A 15747-nucleotide genomic window follows, 5' to 3' on the forward strand; every position below is an offset into this window, starting at 1 on the left:
CTGAAATAACTTGGACATGGGCAAATTCTGCTGAAGGACTCTACTTATTATGATACAGTGCCAAGAGGAGCCAGTGAATGCCTTCACTGTTCCTGTTTCAAATAGGCCTTCAGCATAATGTTGGAGCCTCCACTGGCTAAGTCTGAAGGGTCTACAACCCACACAAAGAAGAGACTAGAGAAGGCGTTGGTCTTGTTTTTGAACAAAAGCATCAAGCAACTATGATGTTAACTACATATTATGGAATTTTTTATATTTTTATTGAAGGATAATTGTTTTACAGAATTTTGTTGTTTTCTATCAAACCTCAACCTGAATCAGCCATAGGTATACATATATCCCCTCCCTTTTGAACTTGCCTCTCATCTCCCTCCCCATTCCACCCCTCTAGGTTGATCCAGAGTCCCTGTTTGAGTTTCTTAGCCATATAGCAAATTCCTGTTGGCTATCTATTTTATATATGGTAATGTAAGTTTCCGTGTTACTCTCTCCATACATCTCACCCTCTCCTCCCCTCTCCCCATGACCACGAGTGTATTCTCTATGTCTATTTCTCCACTGCTGCCCTGTAGGTAAATTTTTCAGTACCATTTTTCTGGATTCCATATATATGCATTAGAATATGATATTTATCTTTCTCTTTCTGACTTACTCCAGTCTGTATAATAGGTTCTAGGTTCATCCACCTTATTAGAACTGACTCAAAGGTATTCCTTTTTTTGGCTAAGTAATATTCCATTGTGTATATGTACCACAGCTTCTTTATCCATTCATCTGTTGATGGACATCTAGGTTGCTTCCATGTTCTAGCTATTGTAAATAGTGCTGCAATGAACAATGGGATACATGTGTCTTTTTCAATTTTGGTTCCCTCAGCATATATGTTTAGGAGTGGGATTGCTGGGTCATAACACCATACACAAAGATAAACTCAAAATGGATTAAAGATCTAAATGTAAGATCAGAAACTATAAAAACTCTTAGAGGAAAACATAGGCCCAACACTAGATGACATAAATATAAGCAAGATCTTCTCTGACCCACCTCCTAGAGTAATGGAAATAAAAACAAAAGTAAGCAAGAGGGACCTGATTAAATTTAAAAGCTTTTGCACAGCAAAGGAAACTATAGGCAAGGTGAAAAGACAACCCTCAAAATGGGAGAAATAATAGCAAATGAAACAACTGACAAAGGATTAATTTCCAAAATATACAAGCAGTTCATAGAACTCAATACCAGAAAAACAAACAACCCAATCAAAACATGGGGGAAAGACCTAAACAGACTTTTCTCCAAAGGAAACATACAGATGGCTAACAAACACATGAAAAGATGCTCAACATTGCTCATTATTAGAGAAATGCAATTCAAAACTCAGAATGGCCCTCATCAAAAAGTCTATAAACAATAAATGCTGCAGAGGGTGTGGAGAAAGGGGAACACTCTTGCACTGTTGGTGGGAATGTAAATTGATACAGCCACTATGGAAGATGGTATAGAGATTCCTTAAAAAGCTAGGAATAAAACCTACAGATTATCAATTTTTAAAACCAGTGTTTCTCTTACCGGAGTGATGAAAACAGCATCCCAAAGCAGCTTTGCAAAAGCAGAAGAATAATGAGAACCGCCATTCCAGCAAGACACGACATTCCTATTTCCATCCAGAGCAGGGCAGTCACTGCGATAGCCTGCAGTGGCCCCACCCACAGATAGTGCAAGAACGTTGTTACCTTAAGAGAGAAAGACAAAGCCTTCTTACAATGGTGTAAAAACCAATAAGGGTACAGTATGGAAACAATATGCTCTGAAGGAACAAAAAGAACCTAAACAGAAATGATCTCAGTGGGTTTTAAAACTGCTAAAGCAGAAATCCAAGTGTCCACCCCAGATAATGCCTTTCAGGGGCAGCACAGGGCTGGCTTCAGGGATGTCCCAGGAGAATCAGACCAGCAGCACTGAAGATGTGGATCTTGTGCACAACACAGATGAGCTCAGGGCTTCCCCAAATGCTCTCTGTTCCAGAGTTTGGCCCCCATTTCCTCTGGGGAACTGTGGCATCCCCAGAAAGCCTATATTATGGTACCTACCACTTTCTCCAGTAATTACTTCTGTATTTAGCTCCCTGATAGGCTGTGGCTTCTATAGGGCAAAAACTAAGCTTTGCTCATCCCTGAAAGTGAGCAGAGGCCTCACTTCATGTTTGATGAATGCATACTTGAAAGAGAAGTATCTAGTGCAACACAGATCTGACCAACAGCTACAAAGCCCTGGGTAATGTGATCTATGCATAAGGTCAGTGGAAAAAAGACTGTGGAGGAGACGGTAGAGAGGAGGTTGTGTCTTGCTGGGGACCATGGACTTGGCATTATTCTTCGCAGGTTCCCTATGCAGCAGGCACTTGAACAGGGTGCAGGGGAAAGAACAATCCCTCCCACCAGGTCTTCATCAACCAGAGGAGGAGGAAGACAGTTCGGCAACAGCCACACCACATGCCAAGGAAGGCCATGCCAGGAGGACCCCTAGGGACACTACCAAAGCTGGGCAAGAACACTGCTGCCTATTTATATATATTAGAAAAACAAAACTCTCATCTACAGAACAATATATATAATTACATCAAAGCTGCACACAGAGAAATAAAAATTGGATAAATACAACCTTTGTCTTATATCCTTAACGGAATCCTGGCCGACACCAAACCCTGGCACCTCTTATCCCAATAAGCTGACCCCAGTGAGAAGGATGGGAAATGGAAGAGGATCCTTCAGGGGCAGCTTACCTGGTCAAACCTGTTCACATCGTTGGACAGCAGGTTGACTATCTGGCCAGTGGTGGTCTTCACCGTGGCTGAGCTACTCAGGCGAAGTGCCTGAAATGAGAGAGGGAGACAGAGAACTGGATTCCTAAGGTGATACCAAGTCATCTTAGAACATAACACAATGGAGCATGTGTTCCAGGGGTCTTGAGTGGTGTCAGCAGGAGCAGGATGACCCCTGACAGCATGGCTCTAGGGATACTTGTTCACCCTCTAACTCCTGAGTGTGGCAGCAGCCCCTCCAGCAAGGATGGCAAAGGGAGGAGCAGGAGGTAGAAGCAAAATCCCCATCCTATTTCAGTGAACTTGGACCTGTCTGAAGGGTAAAGGGTGTAGGTTTACACTTAAGAGACAACTAAGTAATTTTGAGCCAAATTAGATGAGAGCAGAAAGGCTAATTTAAGGAAGGAAATTTGGAGACTTGGACTATAAATCTGGATTCAATCATTAATTCTGTGGTGACAATATTTAAACACTTCGGGCTTAGATTGTTCGTTCTGAAATGAGTAAGTATAATACTCAAAACACTGTTCCTGTGAGGAAACTGTGTTCTTAATGCCAGTCTGCTGACTTACAAAACCACAACCCGTGTTACACAATCCTTTTATTTAGTAAGAAAAATGCCCTAGAGATTTGAGGAAACTGAAGACACACCAGGAGTTGCTTCAACAGACCGCCAACTGGAGCTACTGATCCAAACACAATTTTATACTTTATAAAAATGCTTTGTTTACTCTTCAAGTTAAAGAAAACCAATGACAAGTGAGAATGTAAAATGATATAACCACAATGGAAGAGAACATGTAAGTTCCTCAAAAATTAAACATGAAATTATCATACAATACAGAAATTATACTACTAAGGATATACTCAAGAAAAGCTAAAAATGCAAACTTGAACAGACAATTTAACTCATATTCAGATCATCTATGTTCACAATAGCTAAAACGTGGAAACAACTGTCCATTGACAGATGAGAGAATACACAGAATGTTGTATAGACCTATAATGTAATGTTATTCTGTCTTAAAAAGAAATTAAATTCTGACACCTGCTACAACATGGATGAACCTTGCATATATTGTGCTACAGGACATAAGACACACACACACACACAATGACAAACACTGTATGCTTCCACTTAACAGAGGTACCTACAATAGTCAAATTCACAGAGAGAAGAAGAACGGTGCTGGGTAAGGGGACAGGGGTTGGGGAGTTAGTGTTTAATGGGTGCAGAGGTTCAGTTTGGGAAAAACAAAAACTTTCAGAGATGAATTATGGTGATGGCCACCAACAATGTGAATGTACCTAATGTCACTAAATGCTGCATTGAAAAGGAGTGAAAATAGGACACTTTATGCAGTGTATATTTCCCCACAATTAAAAAAAAAAAAAAGATCAATGATCAAAAGCCAAAAGTAACTTTACCAAATTTGTGACAATGTATTAATAAATAAATGGCAAGTCATTTTTATTTATGAAACCTCCCACAGGATCATTCAAAATTCAGCTGAAAAGAGCATGAAAATGCTGAATGGGCCATGTTAGGAGTGGCAGATGTGCAGCCTTAGAGATCCCCTGGAGACCTGCCCCAGCCTGGAATCCATGGTGTAGACAAACTACAGCTACGAGCTTAGCAGCCACTCCATTTCTAACACTCGACCTGGTTTCTTCCCAGGACCAGGGATCAGGAGGTGGGGCCCAAGATGCACCACAAACGTTCAGAGGGGCCTTTCAGAGCTGCTTTGTCGCACCAGTTTTTGGGTCCTAGGGAATCAGTCCACCTGTAACCTGAAAAGGAGTGTCTTGTTTCTGCAACAGCAGGACTCTAGATGCAAGGCCGTGAACAAGGAAATCTGTCTTTCCCATGTTTCTGGAATTTCAGATTATGTCAATGGTGTAATCCCCACAATTTCTGACTTCATACAGGAACCACCTTTTGGTTACATTCACATAAGCCAATGTGCCAGGTCAGGCCACATTTCCAAAAGGCAAAATTTCAAAGTGTTAGAGGGAAGAGGAAGAAAAACAAGTGGACAATGGCTCACCTGTGCTGCAAAGACTGAGCTTTGACTAAACCATCACCTCACACCTAACTTAAAGTTTTCACATGCAGTTCTGGTAAAATTTCATAATTATTATGAGAGTTATGGAGAAGGAAATGGCAACCCACTCTAGTATTCTTGCCTGGAGAAACCCATGGACAGAGGAGCCTGGCAGGCTATGGTCCTTGGAGTCACAAAGTGTTGGACACAACTGAGCGACTATCACTCACATGAGAGTTAAGCATGATCTGAAAAGACAAACATTTAGCCGATTTGTGGGGAAATCTGAGTATCCATCTCCTAAATGGTTTAAAGCTGCAACAGAATAACAAAGATGATGTTGAACAGCAATGCAGACCCTGACTGGAATGTGTGGGCCCTGCTGAGATTTCCACATCACCCAGAAGGAAACCAACTCAGATGCTGCTGCCAAACAAGACACTGAGGTCTCCAGGTTCACTCAGTCCCGGGATGTACAAGACTCTGCTCAAGGAGAGATGAGATGACATCTCACTTTCTGCTGACAGAAGTATTCCGAAGAAATGGAAGTTCTAAATAAGTAGCAACCAGGTAAAGAAGCAATATTTAAAAGTTAAGCTGTTTGGGTTTATCTTTCAATGAGGGCTATAATTTATTAATAAAAATTGCATATGTTTAAGGTTACCACATGATGCTTTTATATAAATACACATTGAGAAATGATTACTATAGTAAAACCACTTAAAATATCCACTACTTAATATAGTTATCCTATTTTACATGTGTGGTGAGAACATTTACAATCTACTCTCTTGGAAAATTTCAAGGCTACAATACAGTTAAATAAGGATTTTTTTTAAAGCAAACAGTCTGAGGCAAAGAGGTATCCAAGGTCAAATTTAAACAGAACCCTTCAGCTCTTGACACTTATATATCTGTGGCAATACCTTTGTAAAGATACCTGAAATCCTTATTCCTTTTATACTAGTTTAGACCAGGGTAAACTGTGAAATAATTTCCTGGCATTCCTCAATACAAAATCGGTGAACACATTAAATCAGTTCTAATTAAAATTGCTATGATGCATACTAAAGATAAAAGGAAATATTGTATTAAAGTAGCTTAAATGAAGAGCAACAAATTCTCTCTGGAATGAATGAAACAATGTAAAATTTCAAGTTTTATCTCAAAAACCCTACTATTTTCTTTAATATCATCAACAACAATCACATTCATAGAATGTAGTGAGTGAGTCTATATTTGGCATGAATTCTCTTTATATTTTGTCTAATTAACATAACTATATTGAATATAATTAGATGGGTATTTTAAAATTATAATCATTCCCTTTCTCAAATACATTATCTGCTTCTAGATATAATTTTATAGATCCAATCTCCTTAGTTCCCTTTTAAATAAATATCTGATGTAAATTAAGGTTTTAATGAACAACAAGAAAAATTTTCTGTAAACAGCACTATGGGATCTAAACATGAAGACACTGAAAATCAGCTTGATACTTTTGATGCTTATTTTTAAATATAAATTTAATATTTTAAAAATATAATTTAATATTAACTTAATACTACAAATTTAGTGGGTATTATGCCACAGCCTATGGCTAAAAGTTATCAAGGGCAGCCCTCATGTGATCTCAAAGAAAAATTTTCATTATTTATTGGTAAAGTTTACTTCAACAACAACAAACTTGGCTTGATGCAAATAGCAAGCTTCTCTAGGAAGGTGTAAACGATCCCAGTTATGTAATTTTTAGTTTACAGAGAACCTTCCCTAAATGTCCCTGAGGATTCAGGGGAGGTACACACCGTGGTACCGAGCGACACTCACCTTGCGGTAGATCATGTGGCACACGGCTACTCTCAGCCTCCATCCCCACGCGCTGCATGTGGTAGAAGTACAAGTGGTGCAGAACGGCCCACACCAGCACGCAGGCGCTCAGCCCTGCCGCGTAGCCGTAGGCTTCGTGCAAAGCGGCAGAATCATTGGGATCATAGTTTTCAACATAACTAATCATTTTCCCCAAAAATATAGGTTGGACTACTCTGGTGCTTTCCTAAAAGAAAAGAAAAGCCTTAATTAGACATGTCAGTTTTCTTAATACAAGATTTACTTTTAGCATTAGCAGGTTAAAAATACATTTTGACAAAACGCTACATTCATGGCTAATTTAAAAGAAAAATATGCAGATCCACTATCTCCCTATAAGACAAGTAGGCAACAGTTTAACCTTATGGCAAAATTTTACATTCAAAGATAGTAAAGCCTTAGTACTTTATGCCTAATACACTGTGGATACTCAGTATAAATATCACAACCAGTGCTTTAGAAGTCATTTGGCACAATACAAGTGAGCCTTAAGATGAATAAAGAAAAAGGTGGCAGAAGAAGAAATTTGCTTCCATATGAATTAGCCTGCTGGCAGCCTACCCCTGTCCCCTGTCCTCTCACATGACCCAGCCCAATAGAAAGTCAACCTGGTTCACATATGGGAGACACACTTTCATCACCCTTCTTCAGGAATCTTTGTGAACTGATACCCTGGCACAAACCACCCACTCCTTTCCATCCCAAACTCCACATGTCTGTAGATCAAGAGAAAGGAAACCAGCTTCATTTGGAAGACCACAAAGAAATCAGGCTTGGCAGCTCTGCAGGCTCTCAGCTCCTGAGAGCACTGCCTCACTATGTCTCTACCCTATAGAAGTCAGAATGTTCCTTGGAGTAAAAAATTAAAACATGGTGGAGGCCAAGCTAAAAATGATGTCTTCCGTGGTTCTCCATCCACCATCCACTGCAGGTGGTTTGGAAGAAATGTTCCCAATCCTCCCTTCCCCGAGGCTAAACCAATTGACACAAGGTGCACTGAGGCTTCTACCCTGAATAAGACTTAGGAAAGCAAGTTTCTTTCTCAAAGAAAAGGCAAAGAAACAGCAACACCTGCCTACCCTGCCAAACAGCCACTTCAACCCCACAACTTACTTCCTCTCTCTAGTCCACCCCTTGAAGGTCTCCTTTTCCCCAGGTTCCCTCCTTCACCATCAAGGAAAACCACTCAGTGAATGAAAACCACTCACCTAAAGTAAACATCTCCACCCTCAACATCATTTCCTACACAGACTTCATAAAGACAAAATGTTAAAAGTTTGAAAGTCTTTCAGGAACAGGGCTTTTCTTTTAGCAATCCCACCGTACAACACAGACAGGATAAGCAACTGACAGGTTTGCTTTGACAGCTCTCTTCTATCTATCTGAAGCTGAGGAAGCCACATACAAGAGGAAGGGAAGGAGAATCCATAACAGCAAACACCAAAAAAACTAAGCATTTTCTTAGCCAACTAGTGCCTGATCAGGATATTTATCAAAAGGTGTCCCCATGCCTCATATGGGTGTCTCATTAAACCTCAGCATTCTTGTCTTGTTCTACACCACATGCACACACGCATGCACACACACACACGTTCACAGGCTGTACCAACTGCCTCTCCTTCCATGAAGTCAGGGACATTTTCATCTACTACAGAGAATAAAGAGAACATTATTCAGCTGAAAGAAGTATAAGTAAGATGATCAGACCAGCAGCAAAACGATCAGTTCTGATACATTTCCACCGTGTCCTGTCATCCATCCAAGAGGCACAGAGACCTCTTGGAAGAGTCCCTCATACAGCAGATTGTCAACACACTGTTTATAGAGTTTCCTGAGATGGGAATGTGGAGGCCACACAGAGAAACAAAAATGTCAAACTGTACACCTGGGCATGTCCCCAGCCCAGGTGTCGCCAAGGGCAGTCCAGTGCTGCAGTCACAAACCACCAGAAGCCCAGCAGGAATATCTGCCATCCCCAAATTTCCTGAAATTTATGATTCTTTTTGGGAATCACTGTTGCCTTTTACTCAGCTCTCCATTTGAGCCTAACATCCTTGTAATTACAGGAGAAATAAGAGTAATATCACTCACCAAAGAGAATATGGTTAAGTGCAAACAATCCAGCAAAAAAAGTAAATAAAGACAGATCGCTACCACCTAAATGTATTGGTTTTTTCTTTGCTGAGAGACAATATTTAATAACTCAGTTGTGGGACTTCCCTGGTGGGTCCGGTGGCTAAGATTCCACACTCCCAATGCAACAGACCCAGGGTTAGATCCCTGGTCGGGGAAACTAGATCCCACAGTGGGCAACTAAAGACCCAGCACAGACAAATAAATAAATATTTAAAAAAAACAGTTTATCAAAAAGCCTCATTAAGGTATAATGCCAGTTTAGGGCCATACCTTCCACTCATCTGTCAATCTTTTTTTTTTTTTTTTTTTCTTGATAATGATTTTTCTTTCCTGGGAATAGAAATTTTCAAAAGATAATAAAGGTTTTCAGTCATGACCTGTTTACTTTGATCTGATGTAATTTGGAGGAAAGTCATTTGTTATTCTTAAGCACTATTTTGGGACTTCCTCCAATGGCTCAAGTGATAAGGAATTCATCTCAATGCAGGAGACACAGGAAGATGCAGGTTTGATCCCTAAGTTGGGGAGGTCCCTCTAGAGGAGGGAAATGGCAACCCACTCCAGTATTCTTGCCTGGAGAATCCCATGGAAAGAGGAGCCTGGTGGGCTACAGTCCTTGGGTCACAAGAATCAGACACAACTGAGATACTGAGTACAAATGCACAAGTTTTCCTCTAACAAGGAAGCAGTCATGGTAATTCAGAAAGGTGATTAAAGTATAACATACAAGGAATTTCCATTCTGGCATAAGTTGCAACTATTGAAAACAGAAAATTGATATTATAACTCCATATGAAAAATAACAGCAAGCAAAGAACAATTTTCCAGTAATTTCTCTCAAAAAAAAAATAGAAAGCAAAATAGTAAATAACACAAAACTGTGAAAACAAAACCCAAAGTACATATAGAGAATAAGAATACACATATTAAATATGACTCTTGCAAGCTTCCAGAACACATAGGGCAGAAGTGATTACAGCCCTCAAAGGTTAGACTGAGTAAATCGTCTCCTCCACACACAAGGAAAGGTTAGAGATGAAGAGTCATTTAACAGGACAGCTATCAGCAGCATTTGTAATCTGTGAATATTTCCATTTCTGGCATTTGGTAAAACTGGCTTGAGGCAAACCAGGCAAAGATTTTCCGACTACCAGAAGATTAGTTCCTACATATGCTCAATGCTCGTTCCAAGTATTATCTCCAAATCAATAGTGGTGTGGAATCCCAAGGAAAGGTCCAATTTGGAGAAGACTCTGTTTTGTCTTTGGAGAGTCTCTCAGAGAGGCAAGGAGCGCCTGTGGCTGGGGACACAGACACTGGTGGCAGCATTCCACGAACCTAAAACCACCACGTGTACACAGGTGTGAGCACACACCACCAAGGAATCTCTCACCTGCACATTCCCGATTCTCAGCTTCAACTAATAAAAGAGAAAACAACTGAGAAAATATTTATTATCAACCACGCTGCAGCTGCTGCTAAGTCGCTTCAATCGTGTCCAACTTTGTGCGACCCCCATAGATGGCAGCCCACCAGGCTCCCCCGTCCCTGGGATTCTCCAGGCAAGAACACTGGAGTGGGTTGCCATTTCCTTCTCGAATGCATGAAAGTGAAAAGTGAAAGTGAAGTCGTTCGTCATGTTCTGATTCTTAGCGACCCCAAAGGACTGCAGCCTACCAGGCTCCTCCGTCCACGGATTTTCCATGCAAGAATACTGGAGTGGGGTGCCATTGACTTATCCTGTCAACCATGAAACTAACAAATTAAAATGTTCCTGATAAGTAGTGCAGTTCAGTTCAGTTCAGTGTTGCTAAGTCATGTCTGACTCTTTGCAACCCCATGAATCAAAGCACGCCAGGCCTCCCTGTCCATCACCAACTCCCAAAGTTCATTCAGACTCACGTCCATCGAGTCAGTGATGCCATCCAGCTTTCTTATCCTGTGTCATCCCCTTCTCCTCCTGCCCCCAATCCCTCCCAGCATCAGAGTCTTTTCCAATGAGTCAACTCTTCACATCAGGTGGCCAAAGTACTGGAGTTTCAGCTTCAGCATCATTCCTTCCAAAGAAATCCCAGGGCTGATCTCCTTCAGAATGGACTGGTTGGATCTCCTTGTAGTCCAAGGGACTCTCAAGAGTCTTCTCCAACACCACAGTTCAAAAGCATCAATTCTTCAGCACTCTGCTTTCTTCACAGTCTAACTCTCACATCCATACATGACCACTGGAAAAACCATAGCCTTGACTAGATGGACCTTTGTTGGCAAAGTAATGTCTCTGCTTTTCAATATGCTATCTAGGTTGGGCATAACGTTTCTTCCAAGGAGTAAGAGTCTTTTAATATCATGGCTGCAGTCACCATCTGCAGTGATTTTGGAGCCCAATAAAATAAAGTCTGCACAACTGTTCCACTGTTTCCCCCATCTAATTCCCATGAAGTGATGGGACCAGATGCCATGATCTTTGTTTTCTGAATGTTGAGCTTTAAGCCAACTCTTTTCACACTCTCCATTTTCACTTTCATCAAGAGGTTTTTAGTTCCTCTTCAATTTCTGCCATAAGGGTGGTGCCATCTGCATATCTGAGGTTATTGATATTTCTCCCAATCTTGATTCCAGCTGTGCTTCTTCCAGCACAGCGTTTCTCATGATGTACTCTGCATATAAGGTAAATAAGCAGGGTGACCATATACAGCCTTGACATACTCCTTTTCCTATTTGGAACCAGTCTATTGTTCCATGTTCAGTTCTAACTGTTATTTCCTGACCAGCATATAGGTTTCTCAAGAGGTAGGCCAGGTGGTCTGGTATCTAATCTCTTTCAGAATTCTCCACAGTTTATTGTGATCCACACAGTCAAAGGCTTTGGCATAGTAAATAAGGCAGAAATAGATGTTTTACTGGAACTCTCTTGCTTTTTTGATGATCCAGTGGATGTTGGCCATTTGATCTCGTTCCTCTGCCTTTGCTAAAACCAGCTTGAACTTCTGGAAGTTCATTGTTCATGTATTGCTTAAGCCTGGCTTGGAGAATTTTGAGCATTACTTTACTAGCGTGTGAGATGAGTGCAATTGTGTGGTAGTTTGAGCATTCTTTGTCATTGCCTTTCTTTGGGATTGGAAGGAAAACTGACCTTTTCCAGTCCTGTGGCCACTGCTGAGTTTTCCATATTTGGTGCAGCACTTTCACAGCATCATCTTACAGGATTTGAAATAGCTCCACTGGAATTCCATCACTTCCACTAGCTTTGTTTGTAGTGATGCTTTCTAAGTCCCACTTGACTTCACATGCCAGGATGTCTGGCTCTAGGTCAGTGATCATACCATCGTGCTTATCTTGGTCATGAAGATCTTTTTTGTACAGTTCTTCTGTGTATTCCTGCCACCTCTTCTTAATATCTTCTACTTCTGTTAGGTCCATACCATTTCTGTCCTTTATCGAGCCTATCTTTGCATGAAATGTTCGCTTGGTATCTCTAATTTTCTTGAAGAGATCTCTAGCCTTTCCCATTTTGTTTTCCTCTATTTCTTTGCACTGATCATTGAGGAAGGCTTTCTTATCTCTTCTTGCTATTCTTTGAAACTCTGCATTCAGATGCTTATATCTTTCCTTTTCTCCTTTGCTTTTCACTTCTCTTCTTTTCACAGGTATTTGTAAGGCCTCCTCAGACAGCCATTTTGCTTTTTTGCATTACTTTTCCATGGGGATGGTCTTGATCACTGTCTCTTGTACAATGTCAGGAACCTCTGTGCATATTTCATCAGGCACTCTGTCTATCAGATCTAGGCCCCTAAATCTATTTCTCACTTCCACTGTATAATCATAAGGGATTTGATTTAGGTCATACCTGAATGGTCTAGTGGTTTTCCCTACTTTCTTCAACTTAAGTCTGAATTTGGCAATAAGGAGTTCATGATCTGAGCAACAGTCATCTCCCAGTCTTATTTTTGGTGACTCTATAGAGCTTCTCCACCTTTGGCTGCATAGAATATAATAAATCTGATTTCCATGTTGACCATCTGATGATGTCCATATGTAGAGCCTTCTCTTGTGTTTTTGGAAGAGGTGTTTGCTATGACCAGTGCATTTTCTTGGCAAAACTCTATTAGTCTTTGCCCTGCTTCATTCCTTATTCCAAGGCCAAATTTGCCTGTTACTCCAGGCGTTTCTTGACTTCCTACTTTTGCATTCCAGTCCCCTATAATGAAAAGGACATCTTTTTGGGTGTTAGTTCTAAAAGGTCTTGTAGGTCTTCGTACAACTGTTCAACTTCAGCTTCTTCAGCATTATGGTTGGGGCATAGACTTGGATTACTGTGTTACTGAATGGTTTGCCTTGGAAATGAACAGAGATCATTCTGTTCGTTTTTAAGACTGCATCCAAGTACTGCATTTCAGATTCTTTTGTTGACCATAATGGCTACTCCATTTCTTCTAAGGGATTCCTGCCCACAGTAGTAGACATAATGGTCATCTGAGTTAAATTCACACGTTCCAGTCCATTTGAGTTCGCTGATTCCTAGAATGTCAATGTTCACTCTTGCCATCTCCTGTCTGACCACTTCCAATTTGCCTTGATTCATGGACCTAACATTCCAGGTTTCTATGCAATATTGCTCTTTACAGCATTGGACCTTGCTTCTATCACCAGTCACATCCACAACAAGGTGTGGTTTTTGCTTTGGCTCCAACCCTTTATTCTTTCTGGAATTATTTCTCCACTGATCTCCAGTAGTATATTGGGCACCTACTGACCTGGGGAGGTCCTCTTTAAGTATCCTATCATTTTGACTTTTCATACTGTTCATGGGGTTCTCAAGGCAAGAATACTGAAGTGGTTTGCCATTCCCTTCTCCAGTGGACCACATTCTGTCAGACCTCTCCACCATGACCCGCCTGTCTGGGTGGCCCCATGGGCATGGTTTAGTTTCATTGAGTTAGGCAAGGCTGTGGTCTTAGTGTGATTAGATTGACTAGTTTTCTGTGATTATGGTTTCAGTGTGTCTGCCCTCTGATGCCCTCTTGCAATACCTACCATCTTACTTGGGTTTCCTTTACCTTGGACATGGAGTATCTCTTCACAGTGGCTCCAGTAAAGTGCAGCCACTGCTCCTTATCTTGGACGAGGGGTATCTCCTCACCGCTGCCCTCCTGACCTTGAATGTGGAATAGCTCCTCTAGGCCCTCCTGTGCCCATGCAGCCACTGCTCCTTGGACGTGGGGCTGCTCCTCCCAGCCGCTGCCCCTGGCCTCGTGCATGGGGTAGCTCCTCTCAGCTGCTCCTGCACTGTCGCAGCCTGGCACTCTCGGCTGCCAGCCCTGACCTCGGACGCTGGGTAGCATCCCCTTGATAAGCAGGAACAGGGTCAAACACTGCCCCCTTAAACCCTTTCCCTTCGACATCAATCTATGACCACATGTATATTCTTTCCACAAACCAATTGAGCGTATAGTTTTATTCATTCACAAAAGAATTCTTCACAAATCTGAAATCATAAAGGATCTTTAAAAGAACTGAATTTAATACCACCACATCCATTATTCAGGATTATCTGAGAGTCTGAGTCTCTGAGGCAGACTTTTTATTTGGGGCATACAATGTGGCAAGAATCTTAGTTCCCTGACCAGGGATCAAAAACCTTGGCATCTACTATGGAGAACAGTGTGGAGATTCCTTAAAAAAACTGGAAATAGAATTGCCATATGACCCACCAATACCACTGCTGTATATATACACTGAGGAAGCCAGAATTGGAAGAGATACATGTACCCCCAATATTCATTACAGCACTGTTTATGATAGCTAGACATGGAAGCAACCTAGATGTCCATTGGCAGATGAATGGATAAGGAAGTTGTGGTATATATCCACAACAGAATATTACTCAGCTATAAAAAGAATGTGTTCAACTGGATGCTTGGGCTAGTGCACTGGGACGACCCAGAGGGATGGTATGGGGAGGGAGGAGGGAGGAGGGTTCAGGATGGGGAACACATGTATACCTGTGGCGGATTCATTTTGATATTTGGCAAAACTAATACAATTATGTAAAGTTTAAAAAAATAATAAAATAAAAAAATAGAGAGAGAAAAAAAAAAAGAATGTGTTTGTGTCAGTTCTAATGAGGTGGATGAAACTGGGGCCTATTATACAGAATGAAGTAAGTCAGAAAGAGAAATACCAGTACAGTATATTAATGCATATATATGGAATTTAGAAAGACAGTAACATCAACCCTATATGCAAGACAGCAAAAGATATACAGATGTAAAGAAGAGACTTTTGGGATGTTGGAAGAAGGAGAGGGCAGGATGATATGGGAGCATAGCATTGAAACATATATATTACCATATGTAAAACAGATGACCAGTGCAAGTTGATTCATGAAGCAGAGCACTCAAAGCTGGTGCTCTGGACAAGCCAGAGTGATGGGGTAGGGAGGAAGGTAGGAGGGGTAGGAGGGGGATTCTGGATGGGAGAACACATGTACACCCATGGCTGATTCATGTTTGATGTTGGCAAAACCACCACAATATTGTAAAGCAATTAGTCTCCAATTAAATAAATAAGTTAAAATTCATTTCGATATTTGGCAAAACTAATACAATTGTAAAGTTTAAAAATAAAATAAAATTAAACAACAACAACAACACCAAAAAAAAAAAAAACAAAACCCTGGCATCTGCACTGGGGACATGGAGTCTTAACCAGTAAACTGCCAGGGAAGCTCAAGGCAGACATTTAGTGGTAGAGTCCTTGGTATTCAGCCTCAGGAAAGCCCTGACAGTGGGTCCCACCTTTTGCTTCTTAGGTAACTTCTTGCAGGGTTAGCTTAGATGCTAGAACTTCTGAGGGGTAGAATTCCTTCTCCACCTTAATGCACTT

The 15747-nt window shown here is 41.0% G+C and overlaps 1 protein-coding gene across 1 annotated transcript in view; it reads right to left on the reverse strand.

Moving 5' to 3' along the window:
* Positions 1–15747, reverse strand: part of LOC113888446 (multidrug resistance-associated protein 4-like) — a 392537-nt gene that overhangs the window by 331998 nt on the left and 44792 nt on the right.

The sequence above is a fragment of the Bos indicus x Bos taurus genome, unplaced genomic scaffold, assembly GCF_003369695.1.
Source record: "Bos indicus x Bos taurus breed Angus x Brahman F1 hybrid unplaced genomic scaffold, Bos_hybrid_MaternalHap_v2.0 SuperScaffold_100136, whole genome shotgun sequence".
NCBI lineage: Eukaryota > Metazoa > Chordata > Mammalia > Artiodactyla > Bovidae > Bos > Bos indicus x Bos taurus.